General features: G+C 40.1%; 1 protein-coding gene and 1 long non-coding RNA gene across 5 annotated transcripts in view; both read left to right on the forward strand.

The window, feature by feature from the left end:
• The window catches only part of Tafa2 (TAFA chemokine like family member 2), a 472,572-nt gene that overhangs the window by 124,368 nt on the left and 337,128 nt on the right, over window positions 1-11,076 (forward strand). The window contains exon 1 of one of the 4 annotated variants that reach the window (XM_031350387.1): window positions 5,046-5,133. The exons of the other annotated variants lie outside the window; for them this stretch is intronic. The gene's annotated coding sequence lies outside the window, so the exon portion shown is untranslated. Of the gene's footprint in view, window positions 1-5,045; window positions 5,134-11,076 lie in introns of those variants that run through there. 4 annotated transcript variants of the gene reach the window in all.
• Window positions 8,233-11,076, forward strand: part of LOC116076558 — a 9,979-nt gene continuing 7,135 nt past the window's right edge. The window contains exon 1 of the long non-coding RNA XR_004112977.1: window positions 8,233-8,685. This is a non-coding gene — a long non-coding RNA (uncharacterized LOC116076558). The remainder of the gene's footprint in view (window positions 8,686-11,076) is intronic.

Consider the following 11,076-nt stretch of genomic DNA (forward strand, 5'->3'; position numbering starts at 1 on the left):
TTCACTCTGGCCTTGAACTCAGAAATCCTGCCTCTGCCTCCCAAGTGCTGGGATTAAAGACGTGTGCCACCACCGCCTAGCTTCTTTTCTTTTCTTTTTTTTTTTTCCGTAGGTGAAATTGGAAAAGAATTTTAGGTTTTGAAATAAGCTTTCTCTGTGTAGCCTGTTCTGCACTCACTCTGCAGACCAAGCTAGTTTCAAACTCAGAGGTTTGCCTGCTTCTGGTTTCCAGGAATAAAGGCATGTTCCCCCACCTCTCAGTGAAACAAACACTCAAGGACAAACAGTATGCCGACAATAGATAGCCAGCACAAAATGAACTCAGTGGCATCTTTGGAGATTCTTTGTCTCATAATGTTGAGTCAGGACATTTTTTAAAACCCGATAGGCCCTTTGCATATGTACTATGGCTTCTGGTTTTGTGTTTTTGTGGGACTCCTTCCTGTGTGTGTGTGAATGTGTGTGTCTCTCAGTCTCTATGCATTTGTTTGTTGTGCCCTATTTCAATTAGTTTGTTTTCATTATATTTTATTGTATTGTACTTCATTTAAGTGTTACTCTTTAGATGCCTGCTTCTTTTCTAAGAAGAAACAGAAAGGTTTTCGAGAGGATGAGAGGAGAGATGGGAAAGAACTGGAAGGAGTCATGGAAAGGGAAAACCATAACTAAACTATATAATTTTTAAAAAATCTACTTTCAATAAAAGACAAAAAGAAAAAAAAAGAAAAGAAAAAGAGTCCAAATCCCATTTACTATTTATTCTGCCAAGCTAGTTTTCGCCCACCAACCTCAAACTTGGGAGACATGCAGGGGTTTTAAAGGCACTTCTTTTATACAACATAGCAAGACAAAATCACCCCAATTTGCTGCAGAGGTCTGTGTGTTTGAGAGCTCTTTATCTGGCTAGGAAGGAGCTCGTCTCTTCCCTTTGTACAAGGACACACTTTTATTGGTGTAGTCTCTGAATAGGAAGACCCTCCCTCCTCATGGGTCCACTTGGCTCATGACCTGACATGTTGGCTATATCCTATGTGCTCTGGAATGAGTCGAGTAAGTTACAAAAGATAGGGCTAACTAATAAAGGTTTGAAATTAACTAGACCTCAAGTCAAATCTTGGCTTTACACTTGACTGTGCGTACTTTCTGTATGTTATCTTTCCTGTGCATGAATTCTTTTCATTTGTATAATACAACCTCCATGTAGGACTGTAATATAAATTGATTACATCATAGTAAAGATATATAAAATACAGAGTACACAGAAGGGAACAATAGTGGAACAATAGTGAGATCATTATGGAGGAATATTTAATTATTTGTAGACTTACTCTGCCTCCCTGACCCGCATTGCTTAGCTTCCCTGTATAATCCTCCAAGCTCTTTGTCACTTGTGGGTATGGGAAGAACAATCTTGGGTCAGTTGCTTTCATCTCTTGTGCGGTTCTCTCTGACGTTATTATTTGAGTGATTGTAAAGGGTTGAGGTAGAAACAGGAACATTTTTCATGTAGGTGAGCTTTCCGGTATCAGATTGGAAATGAATCCTCACATCACGTGAGCCGTTGAACAGGATTTATCACACAGGAACAATTCATCAGTTGATCAGGCAATTTGCTTTTTACTCCATCTCTTTGGTCTGTGTTTTAACCTTTGAAATAGATTATTCTTATATATGAAGGTTCACCATGTTGTTGTCTGAGAGTGTTGACCTCACAGGTGTTTTAGCTTATGCATCTTTCTTCAGACATGCAACTTTGTCTAACACGGTTACAGAGAACAATGGGTCTGGTAAAAATAATGTCTGCTATGTCAATAGTAAGGTTAGTCTCCTTACCTATCAGGATACTATTAATTTTTTATAAATATCAGAGTAGGGGAGTACGCTGCTTGATAAAATAACAAGGATCAGTGTACCTCTGCGAAACAGCCCACAGTCCATTCAAGCTCTCCTTTTCCAATTCCTCTCACATCGATACTGGTGTGTTCATCGGCTCAGCTGTGCAAGTCAAATATCTAGAAGTCACATTTGTGGTGCCAGGCCATTATGATCAACCAAAAATATGGTTCAAAACACGTCCTAAGTACATCTGCTTTCTCTCAACACCTGTCTACCCCAGCATCGCCTTCCTTGAGAATTCTCCCCGAGATTATTGTTTCCCTTACAATCCACTCTCTAAGGAATAGTTGAAATCACATTTTAAATATGATAATAACATCATGCCCTTCTCCTTTTTAAATGCTTTCCCTGTCTCCTAATGAAAACCTACTCGCCAAGTTCAGGCCCCTGAAGCCCTTCACTATCCACACCAGCCTGTCCTCTTGAGCCTGCTTTGTGATCTCCCTTCTTGCTCACTCATTACATGTTTGCCACCTGCTGAATTTCTTCCTGTCTGGGATGCTCTTCTCTCTAGTGCAGGTTTCCTTGCATTCCAATTTTAGCCTAAATGTCACCTTCCCGATGCTGGGTCCCGCTGCTTCCCGTCACACTGTTGCTCTCAGTCTGCTACTGTTTCTCATCCTCCAATCGGCAAACAGGATGTCTGCGCATCCTCTTCATCCGTTTCTATAGCAATGTTGAAATACGGTTAACAAATGTTTGTTGAAGGGTTTTTCTTGGTGTGCTGTGTTTTATGAAAATTCATTTTAAAATTTAGCTCACCAAGCAGTGGATTTCATTGTGGCATTTCATACATGTCTAATTATCCTCCTCCGTCCGCACGTCCCTGCCCCTCATCTTCCTGGCTCCATTCTCCATACCAAATAGTCCTTCCTTTTGTTTCAGACCACGCGGATTCCATTGCCTTCCTGTTCTTCCTTCGTGCCTCCCTCCTTAAGAACGCTTTTGCTTTTTGTATGGTTTTCTCTCTCTCTTCGTTGATGAGGGGTGAGGAGTGCAGCTATCTGTGGCTATGAGGACAAATGTTTATAGTGTAGTTAGGGATCATGCACGGTTAGTGAAGTAGTGGTTGTAGGCTCACTTTCAAGACCCAGGACTTGACTAGCCCTGGGTAGTTAGCTGTGTTCCCGGCACTAGGTGTAATTTCTCTCTTGGTGAGCAACCCTTGTGTTCAATTAGATAGCATTCAGTTACTGCCAAAATATGCATGTCGTTACTGCACCCTCAGGGTTTTGTGCCATGCTGGTCCTTACTGTGGCTCGTGGACATCCTATATGGGTAGGGCTGTTGGTTGCTTCCCTTTTGGAAGCTTGCATGGTGCCTTCTTGACTCCTGAAAGCTAGTGCCCGGGGAAGAGGCTTGCAGGTCAGTTCCAGCACAGAAGCCTCTAGGTCCTGTGTGGAGTACATGGTATCTTCAGTAATGGAGACTCGCCTTCTACTTCTGGGAAGGAACCCACATATTTTGCAATAATTGGGGAGTCTTTTGGGAAATCCTAACCAACAACTCAAAAGGGGTCTTCTCATGCTTGGTGTTGGGGTTTTGGTTAGATGGTCTTTGACTCTAGGAGGGAGCATTGTTAGTCTAGATGAGAAAATTTTATTTGAGCTATGTATGTATGTATATTTATATACAGAGTTAAATGATGTATAGTTTCTAAAAATTATGTAGATAGTTAATGATATGATTATTTTTCAGTTTTTTGAAACCTTCACACTGATTTCCACAGGGTCTGGGCTCATTTACACTATCAGCAGTAGATAAGGTCTTCTTTCCCACGTCCTCAGAAGCCTTTGTTGGTCCTTGTTTCTTGGTGATGGCCATTCTTCTTACTGGGATGAGATGGAATCTCAAAGCAACTTTAATGCATATTTCTCTAATGTCTAAGGATGTGGAACATCTTTCAGACTTTGACTTGACCATTATATTTCTTCCTCTGAGGGCTGTCATTAAGTTCTTCAAGTATAAGAAACAAGCACTTGGTTTCAACACATATTCACAAGGAACTCATTTGCACACTACCTGGTACATTTCCTATCTGTTGTTCATATACCCGTGAAAGTTCATGTTTTTAAAATACAGTTTGAGTATATTTTTAGGCTTGTGTATTTGAAGGTGGCCTTCTATTCAGGAGTTAAGCCTAAGCCTTGTAAGACCTTTATTCTCTGTTCTATTAAGCATGCTCTTAAACTTGGTCATGTTTGAGGGAAAAGGATTGATGCCATGTTTGTCCCCTTAGATGCAAGATTAACACTCAATTCATGATTTCCAGAAAACAAAGTAACAAACGAAGTAGACTTCAAACAAATATGTGCTTGGAGTCTGTTCTATCTGATGCCACCTGGAGTTTGCTCTTATGGTCACAGATAAAATGAAAAGGGTTACAGCCTGTCCTGAAGCAATAATAAAGGAGTCAGCCTGAGACCAAGCAGCTAGCGCAGAGCCCAGGAGGTGTTTATTGGAGCCTCTGTAGATGCCATAAGCTAATCCCCTTCGAAAATAGTGGCACAAGATCACTTCATTTCTTTTTGTGATGGAGATGTTCATGCTGCCTCTGTGTATTTCTGAAGAGTGTATGCTTTGTGACATCTTGACCTGAGAAGCTTCTAAAAAACTTATGAAAAAAAACAGAGAGGTTCCCAGCATCTGCTTGCTGGTGTGGGCACAGATGTTGGCAATAATGATGAATTTGATCAGTACTGGAATTCATCATTCCTACTCTTAAATGATTACTGGTGATCATAAATATTTTTGATGGATTGCCATCATGTTGACTGCTGGCTCCTATTTTCCAGCACCATAAAGCATCTGAAATCCTTTGTATGGACTCAAAGATAGTATTTGGATTCAAGAAGAAGAGAGCCTCTAAATTGATTTCTTGAATAATATTTGGAGTCTATGAATATTTCCATTTATACATTCTAACAAGAAGTGAACTCACTTGGTGGGTTGATTGGCATGATGTGTGAGCCCCTTGCTTAGCTATTGTAAAACCTATTCCGAGGAGGCAGGTGGAAGACAAGATAATTGCTCTCTGGGTACCAGCAGGGAAAACAGCTTAGCTTTGATATTTTTCAGCTTTTCAAAGGAGAGCATAGGTGAGGTTATAAAAAGAATCCCGTCTTTCTTTCTCTAATCCATCCTACGACTTTGTTAGTGCCAGCCTGCCCTGTGTGGCTGATTTGCTTAGTCAAGAGGCTGCATCATTGTAACTGAAGACGGGCCATAGAAGTGAAGGTCAGATTCTGTGCGGTGTCAATAATTTAAAAATTCTCTAATGGAACGGGTTCTTTTTGTCTCTACTGGTTGCCTTTCATTTGAATCTGTGAGAACACACCTCACAGTTTCTTGTATTGGGGAAAAAAAAAAGGAAAAAGAAAGAAAAGCCAGGGAGGTAGGCTCTGAAGTGCACTGCAGTTTATATTTTCCAAGTGAGGGAGATAAATAAGACTTGTGTAAAAGCAGTTGTGGGAGAGCCGCTAAGAAGTTGAGTCATTATGGGATTATGGAACAGAGTTCACTAAATTAAAGATCTGAGACTAATAATCTTCCTTTTCATACGGATTTGAGGGAATGAAATAACACAATAGAGTCAAGCTGCAATACATCATCTTGGTAATATAAAAATGAAAATCTAATCATGCAGTCCAATGTTTTATTTGTTTTCTTCATTGACATATGAGTATGTAAAGGACATTTAAACATTTCTTTTAAAATTTTAAGAATAGTAATATTTTATCTGATACATTTCTATTTAAATACATTTAACAGTTCCACGGGAGGAAAGGAACATAGACCTTTGTTTGAAAGAGGAATTCTGTTTTTGATTTTCATTAATTCTTAGTAATTCTTTCCTCCAGAAGAAACTGCTGTCCTAAGTGACATGGGAATGTGATGTTCTTGCACGTTCCAGACTGTATCTTTGGTAGTAATTGTAGTCAGTGGCGTTAGAAAGTGGCCTGGTTTGGTGGCAGTGGATATGTTCTATAACTCATAAACAAGAAAAACCTTGATCTCTCCTTTTATCTTCTTGTGTGACAGATAATAAGGTATCAGATCATGACTTTAACTGTTATTTTCGAGGTGAAATACCTTATGTGCAGAACTTATAATCCTGAGTCTGCCCCTGTTGATCACTAACACACATGAGTACCAAGGCCTGGAGAAATGGCTTAGCTATTCAGAGTTCTTGCTGTTCTTGCAAACGCCCCGGTTCTGTTTCTAACTTCCACATGGTGGCTCACGCCTGTCTCTAACCATAGGCACACATGTACTGTATATACATATATATGCAGGTGAACACTCATGTATGCAAAAGAAGGGTAAATAAATCTTCTAAAATAGACTAAAACACACAAATAGACAATCAGAAGTTTTATTAGCACACAGGACTCTTGGTTAATCCAACTGTATGATTTTAAAATTTGACGATGCTTGCTCACCCAGCCTCTTTATGATACAGAGACACACTAATAATGGATATTGGAAAAGCTTTACTGTATTGTTTTCTGCACCGCACATAGAGTCTGTCTTGCATTTCAGCTTCAAAGCTGATTTGGCAAAGCTGGATGTGATTTGGAGTTTTCAGTTGTCATTTCCCACATAGTCTTGATATTTTCCTTAGTAAAAATAGGCAGGGATATGCCCAAGAGTCTTCTCACTACAGCCGGTGATTCTGTACTAAGATTTGGTCTATAGCAGGTTGCTGAGCACTTAACTCGTGGAATTTAGAAATCCTTACTGCTTTTCACTCCTCACAGAAACGTTGCTGATATTTTGACTGCTCTTCGGTGCTTGCATTCTTCCTGACTTTGACATGCTTCATCATAATGAACTCTTTTTAAAGAAAAATACACAAGTTGTATACTGCACTCTGATTTCGTGTGAAGCTTGAACTCATTATAAAAATAGCTCGCAGATAGTGCTTATGCTGTGACTGAGTTTTGGAGCCAAGGTCCTTGGAGGAAAAAGAAGGCTTTAGGAACTTTGATCTCAAGGGAGTGCTAAAATATAGCAACATTAGAGATGGCGCTTACTTATGCATGCACAAGACTTCATATTGTTATTGAAGATAATAAAATTAATATTAATGATTTAGCAAAACAGACAAATGGAAATTGGATCTCTAGTTTATAAAACCACTAGAATGCTCAGGGTTGAAGTTCTGTGTAATATTTCTACAGTAAAAGCTCCTGGAAGTTTTTGTGAATTAGAGGGAAGTCACATTCATTTGAAAGATAGAATTGGCCATTGTTTTGTTATGGATGGCTTGATATCAAGTGAACCAGTCAGTACTTTATTAGTTATAAGAGCACAATTTAGTCACATAAGTAATTTTTTATTCTAAAGTTATATTACATGTGACACAGATGGAATATTTAATATTATTAAATAGAAACATAGATACAGTTGCATTTGAATACTTATTTTGAGACTTGGATAGCCACTGTAAAATTCACTTGAAGCCAAATTTAAAAAAACACTATAGTTTTGAGTACACACATGTACAGACACACATACACACACATACATACACACAGAGACACACACACTTTTTTTAAAAAAAGAATTTTATTTTTTTATTAATTGTTTTATTTATTTACATTTTAAATGTTGCCTCCCTTCCTGGTTCCACCTCCATGAGTTTTTCATCCCCTCCCCCCTCTCCTTTGCTTCTGAGAGACTGCTCCTCCACCACCCATCCACTCCCACCTCACCACACTATTATGCCCCTTCCTTTGGGCATCAAATTTCCATAGGATTAAGCACATCCTTTCCCACAAGGCAGTCCTCTGCTATATCTGTGCCGGGGCCATGGACCAGCCCATGTATGTTCTTTGGTAAGTGGCTTAGCCTCTGGGAGTTCTAAGGGGACCGGGTTAGTTGATACTGTTGCTCTTCCTATAGGGTTGCAATCCCCTTCAGCTTCTTCAGTCCTTCCCCAAACTCTGTTTGGGACAGTGGGGGAAGATTGCCACAAAAGCCTTCTCTCGTTTTCAATCATGAGTATACGTAGTCATTGATACCATTGCAAAGGAGGCTTCCCTGCCCATAACAGCAAGAGGCAGCTCGGATCATGGACTTCCTCCCGGTTTCCACAGCCTCTCTAGACCTCAACATGGCTTCCAGTGGCAACACAGACCACCTGGTTTCCAGCAGCAGAAAGGACCATGGACATCAACAGGGCATCAGGCAGCTGCAGAGGTAGGATACTGGAGAGCTCCAGGCTGCTGCACATCTCCCAGCCCTATGCATGGGCCATCTTGTCCTGCAGGCTCACCTGGCATGACCATTGTGCTTGCAGCCTCTGAGCTCTGCTCTCCTTAGCAGGGTGAGCCACGGCAGAGATGTTTCCATCAGGCCTGTGGGACAACAGAGCTAGGAGGCCTAGTGGAGGCCTGAGCCGGGGGTGGGGTGGGGCTGAGAACCAGCCCTCTTAGGTGACATTTGTTCCCGTTTCTCTCCCAGGAATGCCAAGGTGTCTCCCCTTGAAGCCTCCGTGGGTTTCAGGCTTCCTGGAGTGGCTTAGTTCGTGGATGTGTGTAGCCACTGCCATCTTGAATCTCTCCTCTATTCCCTTTTAACACTGACTGAGAATGTTAATGAGGTAGCATGGGTAAATTGCTTGTTATCTCACAATTATCATTTATGTCAACACAAACTTTTATTTATTTATACAATATGGCAAGATAATTCTTTGTGTTTTTTTCCCCTGTATTCTAAAAGCTTAGGAAATACTTTTTCCTCATCGTTAAGAATAATGTTCTCGCTGGTGAGATGGCTGAGCAGGTAAGAGCACTGACTGCTCTTCAGAAGGTCCTGAGTTCAAATCCCAGCAACCACATAGTGGCTCACAACCACCCATAATGCGATCTGATGCCCTCCTCTGGGGTGTCTGAAGACAGATACAGTGTACTTACATATAATAATAAATAAATCTTTTTTAAAATAATAATGTTCTCAAGTGTTAGGTTGTTGTGCCAGGGAAAAGTTAGTGATCCCCAAAAACACACACAGGAGCTGATCTGATGCAACTCACAGCAGGGTCTTTATTGTATTCGAGCTAACTCGTCCCCCCGCCCCAACACACCTCCATCATGCAGGATGGTTTTGGTGGAGAGAGGAACCCTGAATGTCTCTTGGGGCAAGGCTTTATAGTAATCAGCAAGCAGGGAATATGTGTGCAAGCATCTAATTGGAAAGCTACCGTGGCCTTTAACATAATTGGCTGGTGCTGGAAGTCATATCATAAACTTAATTTCTGTTCTCTTCTGAATTTGTGTTGGTTAGGCAGGAGGTGGGCTTGTAACCTAAGGGTTTAGGTTTGTTGGGAGAATAACCTGGAGACATTGATTTTGTTGGGGGGTGTAACCTGGAAATGCTGGTCTTGTCGGTGGTGTAACCTGGAAATGCTGGTCTTGGAGGTGCAACCTGAAAGCTCTGTTTTGTTGGGAATTAGCCTTGAGACTAGAACTAAGCTCAGGGTCTTTTGGGGGACAACTTGGAAACTAATGCTAGATACCAGCCAGTTAGTCTATCTGCTGAGTTCAAACTTAGGTCAGCTTCTCTAAAATGGAGTCTGATTGTAAAAGCTTTGGCATCTCAAAGTAAGATACTTAGTAAACTTGGAAAAGAACCTGACTCCTGAACTCACATCCAGATTGAAACCTCTAGTCATTGCTAGTTACTCGATCTTAGCCAAAAACTAAGGAACCAACCAACCAACCAACCAACCAACCAAACAAACAAACACAAACCTTGCCTTTGAGCCCTCGTCTCTAAAATGGTGATATCTCACAATTATGCAACTGCTATAACAAGCATGTCAGTTAATGCTGGTGCTGTCTCAGGATCAAAATGACAGTGCTTCTCACTTCCTGGAAGATACTTCTTTTTCCTGCTCATACACATGAAATCACCCAATGTGTTCTGTGTGATACTCTCTAGACACTTTCCACAAAACAACTGGCCCCCTTTATAATTAGATTAATTTCTCAGACCATGTCACCAACAGCAAATTTTGCTCTTATACATTCTGATTATAGGAACTCTCTACATCGCACATTCTTATTAACCATGATATTTATTTGATATTTATTTGTATAACATAACTGATATTTATTTGTATAACAATAATTCACTGTGTAAATAGCACTGACTGAGCAAAAAGAAAAACAGGATTTAGTTAATCGTGACTAGGCACACCCCTGTGTTTCTGCAGCTGCCTCTCTGCCAAAGCCTGCTTTCTGATGCTGCATGCTGAGTGTGTGTCATTGCTATAGAAAGTTCCCAGGGGTGCTGACTAAATTAACTCACACTGTAAATGGAACTCAGACTTCTGTTTTCTTGGACAAACTTTAGCAGCTAAGTGTATAAGAGTTAGATAGTAAGGTTAAAGTTCCCGAACTTATTTATAGCCCAAAGTAGATATGTAAAATAACCAATTTCAATAACCACTGGTTTATATTAGCACCAGAAACTACAAGATTTTTTTTTTTTAATCATAAAGGCTAGGAAAAGGTTTTCAACAGTAAGAGGTTGTAACTGGTTTTGCCTCTACCAGTAGCTATCATGTATGAGAACATTACCATGTCTAAATAATACTCAGAAGAAACTGGCCCTCTAAAGCAAAGATGTAAATGTACTCAGAAATTATGGAGAACAGTTTTAAATTTGCCTTTTCAGGTTGAATTAGCAGAAAAGACTTGAATCACAAAAGCAAATTAACCTGAAGTGATAGAATACCTCCAGGTAAAAACTCAGGGAAAGAAATTAATGCATTGTTAATGCATTTTTGCATTTTAATACAGAAATTAACTTTCCCTTACTAAAATTTTTATAATAGAAATAGCATTTTTCTGCTGCACAATGGGAGCTGAATATTGTGTAGTTGGCAAAGTTACTGTTAATTCTTTGTCTCGAAATATGTAGATTCCAGTACAGTATGCCATCCTGTATTTAAGAAGTCTTAAGACTATGAAGTCATCCATGTAACAGCATGTTAAGTGTAGTGATTACAGGAAGCCTCATGTTTTGCGCTGTGGATGGTCAAAAAGCCCAACGATAAGCCAATTTCTTTCATGTTCTGGATCATTACCTGTTTTTAGCCAGGTCAACGTGTTAACACTTAACTTACCCACCACGATGAAGCAGCTAGGGCTATGGGTTACTGGGACATCC

Source organism: Mastomys coucha, unplaced genomic scaffold (assembly GCF_008632895.1).
Source record: "Mastomys coucha isolate ucsf_1 unplaced genomic scaffold, UCSF_Mcou_1 pScaffold4, whole genome shotgun sequence".
Taxonomy (NCBI): Eukaryota; Metazoa; Chordata; class Mammalia; order Rodentia; family Muridae; genus Mastomys; species Mastomys coucha.